The sequence below is a fragment of the Alexandromys fortis genome, unplaced genomic scaffold, assembly GCF_014885135.2.
Source record: "Alexandromys fortis isolate MF-2015 unplaced genomic scaffold, M_Fortis_MF-2015_v1.1 scaffold_27, whole genome shotgun sequence".
NCBI lineage: Eukaryota > Metazoa > Chordata > Mammalia > Rodentia > Cricetidae > Alexandromys > Alexandromys fortis.
This window is the reverse complement of record NW_026067952.1, coordinates 7,178,643-7,191,144: the sequence shown is the minus strand read 5'-3', so window position 1 is coordinate 7,191,144 and position 12,502 is coordinate 7,178,643. Positions and strand designations below refer to the sequence as shown.

The following is a 12,502-nucleotide window of genomic DNA, read 5'->3' as shown; positions in this document are numbered from 1 at the left end:
TGCTGCAATCGGGCTGCCTCTCCTAGGCTCTCTTCAGGGACTCCAACCCTGCCACACAGTGCTAAGCCTCAACTGCCCTCCGTGACTTCAAAACCAGCACCACCTAGGTGACTCTTCACCAAGTTCCACGGCCAGCATGAGGTGCAATCCTGGCGGCCTCTGGAACATAGCTTGCCTGTGGTGGGTCTGAGGAAACACTTCCCAGAAGATTTCTCCTCAGTGATGCTGGGCTCCTCTTAATCACCACTAACGTCTCAGTTCCAGCTGACCAGCGTCCATTGGTCCAGGAAAACGAAGGGTTCACGTTAGTGGGTCTTGTATCTTGTTAATCATAGCCGATTCTTCAGGCCCAGTTAACCAGAACCACAGATTCTTAACTCAAAATACCAAATGGCCCTGATTCAGGGACTGTCAAACTTTCCTCTGAAACTTTACAAGCCAGGCCTCCATCGACTGCCCTGTTCTCAACATTTTTATCTTCCAAGCTCCCACAGACCAACTCACCAAGCTTTGAACACTCAATGGCTTTTCCCACACAAAGTTTTCGAAGTCGTCCCCCCCCACCCCCCGCAAAACACATGGTTAGGTCTCTCACAGCAATACCCCACCACCCTGGAATCAATTCCTGTTCTACTTAGGGTTTCTATTGCTGTAATGAAACACCACCACCCAGAGCGACACGAGGAGGAAAGAATTTATTTGGCTTACATATCCAGAGTCGCAGTCCATTGAGGGAAGCCAAGGCAGGGCTCAAACGGGGCAGGAACCTGGAGGCGGGAATGCCGAGGCTGTTCTTCTTTCGGTCCCTGCCCTAGCCACGCCCACTCCCATAACCTCTGACCTGCCCGTCGCCATCTTGGGACCCTTCCTCTTTCTGCTTCCTTGGCGTGCGCACGCGTTTTCTCTCTCTCTCTTCTTTTATCTCTCCTCTCTCCTTTTATCTCTTTTCTCTGTCTTTCTTTCTCCCTCTTCCTTAATAAATACTTATGGCTATTACCTGTGTTTACGTGTCTGTTACCTGCCACCACCGTGGGCCAAGGAAGCGTGCCCTCCTGTAGCGGCTTTCTCATGGCGGGCTCCGCCAACCCGCCCGGGAATCGTTTTTTAAGGATAACAGAGGCCATGAAGGAGTCCTTGGTCCCCATGACTTGCTGAACCTAATTTCTTATAGAACCCAGGACCACCTACTCACAGGTGGCCCCACCCACAATGAGCTGGGTCCTCTCACGTCAACCACTATTTAAGAAAATAAACTACAGGCTTGCCTACAACCCAGTCTCATGGAGGCATTTTTCTCAGTTTAGGCTTTCTCCTCTCCAGTGACTCTAGCTTGTGTCAAATTGGCATAAAACTAGGCAGCAGACACGTGCCCACTTCCCTCTTGGTTTTCGAGGACAGAGAAGAAAGTTACCATGAATCGTAATTCCACACAACCCACCTCCCAGCCTGCTGCCTGTTCATCACTAAAGAACATTATTTTCTGTGGGCTCTGCACAAATGGGCACAGTCTCCATGAGTTGGTGTGCACGTGCACACACAGGTACGCAGTCTCCATGAGTAGATAAACATGCACACATGTGCATCCACACAGCAACTCACAGAAACACAGACACCCAAAACAAGCTACGTTCTCATCAAGTTAGGGACCCCAGCCCAAGAGCTAAGAACCCTGATGTTCTCTCTAAAATGTGATTCCCAGGTGAAAGGCAAGTTTGCATCAAGGCCAAGCGGGTGTCCCTCCTTGAGAAAATGCCCAAAGGCCTCAGTCTAGGTTCCCGGTTTGAGCATCTGAACAAAGTCCCTGTGGGTGAGCACGTTCACTCTCAGGGCTGGACCTCCTGGCTCTGTCTGTGCTCTGTCTGTAATCACTCCTCCAGCACTCCTGCTGGGGTATGCACATTGCCTTCCAGGCTTTCCTTCACAATCCAATTCAGAGCTATTGGAACCCTAGGTCTCAGCCAGAGGAAAACCAGTTAGACCTGCTGGACGGTCTCTGCAGCTGCTTCTAGCAGCCTTTCCCTAGGCTTGCTCCTCCAGCAGGGCTGGCTCTGGACAGCGGAAGAGAGCAGAGATGGCTTGGATGATGCGAGAATTTCCATGGCTGTGCCAGCCATCACCGCAGCAGCCACCAGACGATGGCATCTGCCGTCTCATCCCGCCCCCTTGCTTGCATGCACCCACACCAGGTATTTCTAAAAAGCTGTGGCTCCAGAGATCCCTCCCGAAACCAGATGTGGGCAAGATGTTCCCCATTTGCCTCAGAGGCAACTGAAGTTCAAAGAGGTGGCATGGCCTGCCCAGGTCCCTACAGCCAGCAAGCAAAGCAGCTAGAATAAAGCTGGCCTGCCTTACCTGTTTCCACCAGATGAGTTCCTCCAAGGTCCTGTTATGGCCCAGGACAAGAAAGAAGGGAAGATGTCCTCCTCCTCCTCCTCCTCCTCCTCCTCCTCCTCCTCCTCCTCCTCCTCCTCCTCCTCCTCCTAGACTGCTTGCTTGGGACAGTGACCTCAAAAGTCAAAAAATGTGAATGTTAGGGAACTTTGTAGATTAAAAAAAATGCTTAGGATAAAGTATGAAAGTCAGAGGCACTCAAACAGGGTCCGGAGTCAGTCTGCCCAGAGCATCGGATGAGGAGTTGAAGCATAGAGACCCAGGACTGCAGAGTCTTGAAGGCTAGCATACACAAAGCTCTAAAAGTAATGGGAGCCGTAGACGGTTTCGGAGCACAACTAACTGCTAATAGGTCAATAAATATTTTTAAAACAGCGCCCCTAAGTACATGCATTTTAAGAAGAGTATGCACAGTGGCCTGAAGGGGGCGCTCTTCTCAAAGTCTGGCCTTTATGATAACCTCTAAACATTTTCCAGCTGGCTACAAAGTCACCCATCATCCAACCCTTGGCCTTAAAAGGAATTGGAGTTGAAGATACAGACCCCAGACTCAGTCTGTTAGGGTTTGAACACTGTCACTGCTAACTAGCTGGCCATCTTTAGGAAAATTGCTTAACCTCTCTGTGATTCTATTTCCTCATTCAGAACATGGGGACAGTGTCTTCCCAGCCCTTAGAGTTACTGGGAGGGTTGTGTGAGTGGCTGGAGAGTCACAAACCATTTGACAGTACCAGGCACGGGGAAGGCGTTTGTTAGATCCAGACCTTTGCATTCACAAAGACTAAAATAGGATACGTCTTATACAGTGGGTTCCTCATGTCCTTTTCTAGGTCCCATTAATAGTTACCAATGTTGCCAGGTGGTGGTGGTGCACGCCTTTAATCCCAGCACTCAGAAAGCAGAGGCAGGTGGAAGCCAGCCTAGTCTAAAGAGCGAGTTCCAGGAGAGCTAGGGCTACAAAGAGAAACCCTGTCTCAAAAAATGAGAGAGGGAGAGAACAAGAATATGGGAGCTGGGGACATGGCTCGGCCAGTAGAGTGTTCACTTAGCATAACTGAAGCCTAGCACTCGATCCNTAAATAAATAAATAAATAAATGAAAAAGTTAAAGTTATCAATGTCTTTGATGCCTACACCACCCTTTTAATAATATGAGTGGAACTTTTACATATATGTGCCCATAGCCCACAGAATAAACTATGACATATTAATAATTGTAGCAGCTTGGACCCAGTGATTCTACTTTTTGACTAAGAGTAAGCCTGAAGAGACCAGACTGAAAGATGACGGTCCCCTGCCTGAGTCCCAGCATAGTGTAGCAGCATGGGCTCCTGGTAGAGAGGGGTTCTGAAGTCAACAGTCACCAAGGACTGGAGATGGGACAGAAAGAAAGACTGGAAGGGACCACCAGGGAGAAGCCCCTACTTTTTGAAAGCTGGAACCCTGGCAAACTCCCCTTCTTTGTGCAAGCAGAGATGGTGGTGATCCCTGGAGACACAGTAGGCCCTCCTTCTTAGAGACTAGAAGCCAAAAAAAGAAAAAAAGACTTAAATGTGTGGTACAGAGGATTCATAGGATTCAAATGACATATTTTGTACTATAGGAATCTATAATCTATAACCTTGAAGGACACAAAGATTTTGGACAGGCCAAAAGGACTCATGTGAGAGTACGAGCTGTTGGGTGCTGGGAGAGGGGGCTCTCCACTTAGCCTCTGTCCCTTGACATCTCCAAATGTCATTAGAATCTGTGCTTAGCATCTGAGAGTAAAATTTGGAGCACAGCTCTCCTCTAGAATAAGGTCAGACCAATCACTTGTTGAGTTTGTAAGCAAGCAAGTAGTGGGCTCCAGAATAAGTTTTTGAAAGACACCACAACAGTCTCCGAGGGATGGGTGGAGCCCACAAGATGTTTGAACTGACCAACAGATCAAGGACCTTCGGGATGGTGTACCTGAAAGATTTGTCCCAAAGAAATCACCCTGTCCTTGAGACCTGGGGTAATAAGGACCTGCAGACATTCACATGGCCCTGTGGCATTAGGAGGTCCTTATTGTCTTCAGCTCTGAAGGCTGATGAGAATCCCCGGACTATTCATCCAGCTGTGAAGCAGACATAGCAAATTTACATCTGATTCCTTCCCATGAGTGAGAAAAAAAAAAAAAAAAAAAAAACAGATACTTACAGAAACGCGGAGGCTGAAAACCTTCAGTGCTTGAACTCCCACCAATATCCATGGCCACCTGTCCTCACTGATTTTCAGTCCTATTGGACAGCGGAAATGTCCTTCTTCAAGTATGCCCCGCCCCTTCACCCAGGTTCTGCTTTCTGAGAACATCCTCCTTGACTGTGGAAACAAAAGGCAAAACTGTGGAAGGCTCTTTCCCTTCTCCCCCCTCCTCCCCTCCCGCCCTTCGGAGGACACTGAAGACTCTTTTCTAGGGTTTACAAAGTGTGTGGAACACAGAGCTGCTCCCCCCAAACCAGCAACTGCTTAAAACAGTAGGGTTGCTGCCTTCGGCTGTGTCCCTTTTTTAGGAGAAATACAATCGCGAGTCCTAAATTCAGACATATTTTTTTCCTTTTGAAGAGAATTAGTCTCAGTTGCTTTCTTCTCAGCTCAGGAAGAAATGGGGAACAGTTTATTTGGGGAGGTTTTTTTTTCATGAGGCTAGAGCTGGGAAAATGATAAGTTGAAGGAGGGAAAAAGACAGACAACCCCCAAAATGCAGCTCAAAACCCCTTCTATGGTCACCCTGTGCCCTCAAATATCAGATGCCCCTTCCTTTCTCCACACAGAAACTAGAATGTGTCCAAAAGTACAACCTCTGATGGTGAACGAGATTTTGGAGAATGATACAGAGACTGAAGGGTTGGGAGAAGACTCAGATAATAAAGTGCTTGTTACAAAGTATCTGGACCTGAGCTGGATCCCCAGTGGCTACACAGAAGCTGGACACAGAGGCGTGCCTCCTTGATCCCAGGGCTGGGAAGACTGAAACATACAGACGTGGTCATCAAGCTTGCTGGCCAGCCTGGCCAGCCTAACTGATGAGCTCCACGCTCAGGGAGAGACTCTGCATTAAACAATAGTTGCTGTTGACCTCTGGGCCACCACACACACATGCACTACACACACACATGCACACGCACACACACACACACACACACACAAATGCGCTCCCACATATGCACATTCACACCCATGCACAGCACTCGTGAACACATATATACACATACACGACACTCATAAAAATTCAGATTCTCAGTTGCCTGAGTCATATTCAAAGTCTTTTCTTTTTTTTTTTTTTTCTTTTTGGTTTTTCGAGATAGGGTTTCTCTGTGGTTTTGGAGCCTGTCCTAGTGCTAGCTCTTGTAGACCAAGCTGGTCTCGAACTCACAGAGATCCGCCTGCCTCTGCCTCCCACATATTCAAAGTCTCAACCACCACCTGTAGCTTATTAGATGGCACAAACATAGAAAAAAAAAGCTTTCCGTTACCATGGAAACATCCATGTGGTGGCACTAGCCCAGAGTGTTCTCCTACCCATTTGACTTGAATAACTTCTATTCGGACCTCAGGTCTCTAGTCATGCACCAACTCCATGCACCAAGCCCTCCTTGACTGCTCTCTTTTCTCTGCTGTGTGGATGCCTTCAGGGGTCAGGCTGCTCTGTTGCACGTGGGCATTCCATGTGCTGCCTGAAGGGCATCTCTGCTCTCCTATCAGACCGGAAACAGAAAGGCAGGGATGCTTGATGCTTTCGCTCATTGCTTTATCTAATCCTAGAATAGTGCCCAGCATGCAGATGATCAGCTTCAGGTGACAAAACCGAGCATAGAATTTGCACTGAACACAGTCGCAGCAGCCTGGGATCCTGAGATCCAGTAGACACAAAACTGGTGGATGAGAGCCGCTCTTGAATCTGGAACACACACACACACTACCACCATCACCACACACACAAACACACACACACATATGCACACACACACACACACACACACACACACACACACTGTATCAAATATGGCTTCTACCAGGACCATACCTCCTCAATCAGCTCGAGATGCTGTCCCTCCACTGAGCAGCGGAGTCTCGCATAGTCACAAAATGCCTCTCCACTCTGTAGGCCTGCATGCAGCAGGCAGCAAGAGCAGCAGCAGCAGCAGCAGCAGCAGCAGCAGCAGCAGCAGCAGCAGCAGCAGCAGAGGACTAAGCTGCTTCACTTGACTCTTGAAGCAGTGTCCCTAAGAGTGGGATGACCCCGACATGTTTGATGGATGCCTGGTGAGGCAGTGGGATGACCACCCTGGGCAAAGAGACTTAGGGAGAAAACTGGTCCTCAAAGATGGCTCTTTCTGACCCCCTCACCTACACTGAATTAAATGTCGTTGATGTGGAATTTATAGAAAAATTATAAGGCTTGCTTGGTAACAAAAATTAAATTTTATCACTCGGCAGGTATGGATTTTCGTTCTAGACCCTTTCCTGGGGACTCTTATCAAGAGATGACCACAGGGCCTTGTCCCCGTCACCTCTGACCCTTGGCTACAGCAGCTCCAGCACGTATGTGTCGCCTTCGCAGAGAACAACCTGGATCTGACAGGTAGCACACAGCAGCCCGTGTGATTTACAGGGGCTCAAGACAAGAGGTTTTGTCTCCCACTTTGAGAGCTTGAGTGCTTCCTATAAATATTTATGGGAGTCTGGGGCCTCCATTAACCCCACTGGTGCCGCATTTCCCTTGTTACATGACGCCTGTGTGTGAATGAGCATAAAGGCTAGTGTTCACTTACACACACACACACACACACACGGGTGTGAGTATGTGTGAGTCTCTGAGGGTACACAGGAGCCCTATACATTTTACACAAGCCTGTGTGCATGTGTAATCAATAATGCTCTGATTGAGTATAGAGGCATACGTCTGTGTACATAATTGTACACACCGTGCACACTATAACTGCATGAACATGAGCATTTAGATATGTATGCATCTAACATGGATACATGCATTTGAGTACATGCGTAATGAGTTATACATACAAGTGAATATGACAGCATATATATATATGATGTATACATGCAAATTCTGCCTCTGCATATGTAAATATGAGTGTGTGCTTGTGTGTTTGTATGTGTGTGTGTGTGTCTGCATTCATTGGGGGACCAGCCCTAAGAGCAGAAACATATCTATGTGAGATCCAAAGCTTCACTATTGCACACAAAACAACCTTTGCCAATCGCCTCACCTAGAGGCTGCTTCTGCTAGGAACACTTGCTCCGTCATTAGGATCCCTTTATTGAAAAGTTCAGTCAGGAGCAGATGAAGGGTGAGAGAACTGCTTGTTAATTTTCCATAGCTCGAGGTTCCAGGACAAGGATGCCACTTCTACACTCACAGTCTCTGCACCATCACTCACCGTCAGATAGCAGAATGAGTGACAGCTGCAGTTCCCACTGACACCCTCGTCTTCAAGGTGCTGTCTGTGCCAACGGTCCACATCTTCACCTGGGCAGGAAGCCTTGTGATTGGAAAACATGAAGTATCCAGCTAGAAAATCAAGAACCACCCTGTGCAGAGGCTTAGGGGGAAAACCAACCCCCAAAGGGGGCTCTTTCTGACCTCACCTACAAAGGGTTGAATGTCTTTGATGAGAAATTTATATAAGGATTTATAAGGCTTATAGCAAAACAGTAAATTTCATCACTAGGTAGGTATGGATTTCTGTTCTAGACTCTTTCCCTAGTGACTACGGGGCCTTGTTCCCTCCTCCACCTCTGGCCCTTGGATAACACCAACTTATACTACCAAGTTAAGTGAAATATCCTGAGACTAAACCAATAGTTGGACCACATCTCTGTGACCTACCCGTCCCACATCCTTTGGAAGAATCCCGTGTACCAGATTCTTCAGATCCCCAGGAAATAAAGGATGTCGGGGGCAGGCGCCGCCCCATGTTAGGAAATACAGCCCTGCTCCACTCACTCTGAACAGACAAAGCTGACTGCAGGGCAGCATGCTCCTATGTCCCTTCTGGCTAGAACGCAATGACAGAATTGTAACTGGCAGAGTCAGAGAAGTGAGGGCAACAGACCAGAAGAAACAAGGGAACCCGAGTGAGGGACAAACACAGCCTGGGCTGCAGAATCTGGTAAAACAATAGGCCAGGAGCAATGGCCACCCCTCAAAAAGACTATTCAAACAGTACGTCAAGTACCCATCCCTATTCATTCACACGAGGAAGTCTCAGCCCAGGTAAAATACACAGCACTCCAAAATGAAAGTGCCACAACACAGATGTATGGACTTCATCGGCTTTCCCACGTCAAAAATAGTTTGTTTCTCACAGAGAGTTCCAGGCAGGCCTTCCCCCACCACCTCTGCAGCTGCCCTCTCCAACCCGAAGACAGCATCCATTTTTTTTAAAAAAATAAAAACATAAAATAAAATAAAACAGAATATATAATGAATAGCTGCTGTTTTACTTAAAAGTAGCTTCACTCACAAAGAACGCCACGAGGCTGCTGCAACTGAATTCTGCTTCAGAACAAATCCTTATTATTAATTTAGGTGGTTTTTCGTGTTGGAGCTGCAACTTTTCTCACATACTTAATTTCTTCCAAGTGAGAACAGCCAGCTCTGATATTATCTAAATGTACCGGTTAAGATAACGTGCGTAGGAGAATGGAAAAGGCATGGAAATGTGTACAGGACCAATGAAGGTGTGCAGATGGACAGGAGGAGCTACACAGGATGCTGAGGAATTGATGGGGGGGCTTGGTGAATGCACTCCCCCCCACACTGAAAGAATGCTTCCTGACCAGGAACTATGGGAAAAGGAGATTCCACCAGTAGCCTTCCCTGACAAAAGACAAAAGAAAGGCCCTGTCTTCTGAGCCAGAAAAGCCCCATCCTTCAAAGGCAAGCCCAGGGTTGCCTGCTCTTGATGCTCAGATGACACTGGAGACACAGGACCAGCCCCGCACTCTATCAGAATTGTCCTCCCTGGATGCAGTGCTGGGCAGCAGCCCAGTTCAGCTATTCCCATTCCCGAGGAACTGACTCTCTGAGGGGCTGGAGAAATGCTGCCTCCAAGGATATGCGATGGAAGAATTTTATTTTGGTCAGAGGGGGGAGAGTTCCTTTCATTATAAATCTAAACACCAGAGCCTTCTGACTGCAGATAGTGAAAGTTACTCAAGAAGGGGTCCAGAGTATTCCTTTGGGGAAATCAAAGGGCCCAGAAGACAAAGGAGCTTTGCATCTGAAAGCACACAAGAGAATCTTCCATGCTCTACTCCAGAGTTTCCAGGCTCCCTCCGGACCAGGGATAAACTGAAGACGGGTTGGGAGGAGGGCTGACCTGTGACTGTGTGAGGCCTTTGGCCCTCCTGGCAGAAACTGAGCCTCCAAGTCACAGAGTCAGCCTAGTGTTGTGTATGGTGTGGCTTCCACTGTGAGTTTTGGCCCAGAAGCCCCTGAACAGCATAAAAGGAAAATGGGAACCTCTAACTGGCAAGGGCAGGGAGCCGTCCTGCCACAGAAAAGCCCAGAGGCAAGCGACAAAGACTTACTGTGACTGCAAGCTTCAGTCTCCCTAGAGATTTGAACAGAGTGTCAGCCTGCAGGCCCCAGCCAACCACAGCGAGGGCCACGGGAATGGAATGAAACTGGAGAGTGGGCAGAGGGAAGCCCAGACCCTAAACAGCACAGGTGCAGAACGCTAAGTGGTGACTCCCAGACTGGAGACCCGCCTGGCCATCCCTCCTTCCTCCTGCCTGGCTTGCGAACAGCTTTCAGGCTGCCCTGGATTAAAGGGCAGGGGAGTAAACAAAATGGAAGATTAGGTTGGAAAGGCTAAAGAAATGGAAAATGGGGGCTGGGGAGGGAGATGGGGACAGAAAGAAAGGGGAGGGAGGAAGAGAGAGAGGAGGGTGAGACTGAGATGCACATACAGAGAAAAAGAGGCTTAGAGAAGGTACACCGAGTTGTTTGAACCTCGGGCACCTGAGCGCCTCCCCGAAGAACTGAAGGAGGTGACAGCAGCGACTGCCCCAGGTTCTTAAAGCCGGTGAGATATCACCGGGAAGAAGAAACCCGACTGCGCCTAGACTGTTGAAGGGCAGCAGCTGCCCCAGCAAATAAGGCAACCAGAGATAGAGCCTACGAGTGCCCACTGAGTGCTTCCCGGTGTTGGTGTCTGTGCGTTTTTGTCTCCGGGTGCGTCTCTGTCTGCAGGCGCCAGCTTGTCTACGTGGGATCAGTGGAAGCCTAGAAGATTTTGGTGCAGGGAGAACTTTTCCTTCAGTGGGTGGTGGGGAGTGTAGGATCCCGAGCTGCCCTCTAGTAGTAGGGAGAAATAGAAACCAAAAAGAAGGATAAAGATTTTTGAGTACCGCCGCTGGACGCACCTTGGAGGTCCTGGCTATCCACGTCCCATTTCCCTGGCTTGTGGCATTCTGGCCCGAATTGCTGGCGGGCTGCAAGTAGAGGGGCTTGCCTGCTACAGAAACCCGCTCTCAAGAGCATTCCACAAGACCTGGCCCTCTCCAAAGAGCTGCCGGCTCTACCCAGCTGTTCCTCCGTTTGTGGCCTGGAGGGAGTTAATATTCAATGGGTGATTTGGGATCAGGCACTAAAGTACCGCCAGGGCCATCAGCGTGAGTGCAGGGTGTGGGTGCCCTGGTGTGACAACGTGTCACTAGGGTTGTGCCTAGAATCTCATCTCCAAACTCAGTTGGCAACTCTAAGTGGGTGGCACTTCTTGTCCTTTCTGGATGCACAAGGATGGTGACCTCACTGGGTGTGTCTAAGTGTCTATCCAGAATAAAGACAATTCTTTGGAATTTACAGCCTTTCCTAAAATCCAGGCATTGCCCGAAGTGGACAATGCTAGTCTGTTCCGAATGGTTCTAGACAGAATCAGACCACCAAATTTAAAGCCTCTGCCACCAGAAGTCCCTGATCCCCTCTTATCACTGCAGGGACCTGCACAGTGGAGTCTCTCAGATACTCCCCTAAGAGAGGCCTGTTTCCTTAAAGGTGGCATATCTGTACCTGTAGTGGCGCTTGCATAGGGAATTACAAATGGATCACTCCCACCTACACGTGGGAGAACCGGGCTCGGCTGCCTTTTTCCAAATGGAGGCCGAAGCCTTGCTTGCCAAACCTTGTCTCCACTGGGAAAATTGAATGGGTTTGGGAAATCACTCTGAGCTGAAGTCACACCACCGACGCACTACAGGTGTGGATCGTGGTTAGTATTATTTTGCTCTGTTTTTTGTTGTTGTTGTCGCTGTTGTTTGTTTAGGCCCCCAAACTTCTTCCTGAGATGCCAATCACTAGCCCAAGCTCCCAGGATTCTAGCCAAAATCTGTTCCCTTGAAGTTTTACTCTCCCTTTCTTTTCCAGGCGACCCCCTACTCAGGTCCCCGACTGGGCTTCCCTGCTTGGGTCTATAACTTCCCCATCTGGATCCTGAAATTCCCTGTTAGGAACTCCAATGACAAGAACTTCAAGGCATAGTAGAATCTACGTGGAAGCAGGAAGTTCCACAGAGAGTTAGCCTCTGCCAAAAGAGGAGAGCTCCTCTAAGGTCTGGGCAGTCTGCCCCAATGCCAGAGAGAGACTGGTCTAAAGGCAATCTAAATGACAGACAAGGTTCTAAGGAGGCCACCAGGAGTGTGGGCCACAAGGTAGTACTGACCTTCATAGGACCAGGGAAAGGGAAGCGGCCTAGGGCCACTTCCACATCAGGAATCTTCAGGCTACGGTCATAGCCAGCCTAAGCCCTTTCAGCCTCCAATTTGAGGACACACTGACATCCAAGCTCCTCTATGCAGTGTCTTTTTTTTTTGAGGGCGCTTGGCCCTGTGTACCCTGAACATACTAACCTGGGAAGAAATTCCAAGGAGGAGCTTCCTACCGAGAAGGTCTGGCATCCCTACATCTAGTGTCTGGTGTCACCTGCTCCCATCAACCTCGGAGAAAAGAGGGCAAGCCTCCCTTTAGAGCCTGCAGACTAGTTCTAAGCTGCCCGGTGGTGCCTGGCTGAAGGATGTTGAGACCCAGGCAGAAGGCAAGAAAAGCAACTTAACTGGCCCTG

The 12,502-nt window shown here is 48.9% G+C and overlaps 2 long non-coding RNA genes across 3 annotated transcripts in view; both read right to left on the bottom strand.

Moving 5' to 3' along the window:
* LOC126507070 (uncharacterized) overlaps positions 1–2,430 on the bottom strand; it is a 42,813-nt gene extending 40,383 nt beyond the window's left edge. The window contains exon 1 of the long non-coding RNA XR_007593412.1: positions 2,353–2,430. This is a non-coding gene — a long non-coding RNA (uncharacterized lncRNA). The remainder of the gene's footprint in view (positions 1–2,352) is intronic.
* A 44-nt stretch (positions 2,431–2,474) lies between these two features.
* Positions 2,475–12,454, bottom strand: LOC126506806 (uncharacterized). 2 transcript variants are annotated; one of them, XR_007593345.1, is made up of 4 exons: positions 7,817–12,454; positions 4,575–4,736; positions 4,344–4,491; positions 3,555–3,910 (listed from the first exon to the last, which is right to left on the bottom strand). It is a non-coding gene; the product is annotated as an uncharacterized lncRNA (long non-coding RNA). The 2 variants fall into 2 exon arrangements; XR_007593346.1 differs by lacking the exons at positions 3,555–3,910; positions 4,344–4,491 and adding an exon at positions 2,475–2,506.
* Positions 12,455–12,502: the final 48 nt, after the last annotated feature.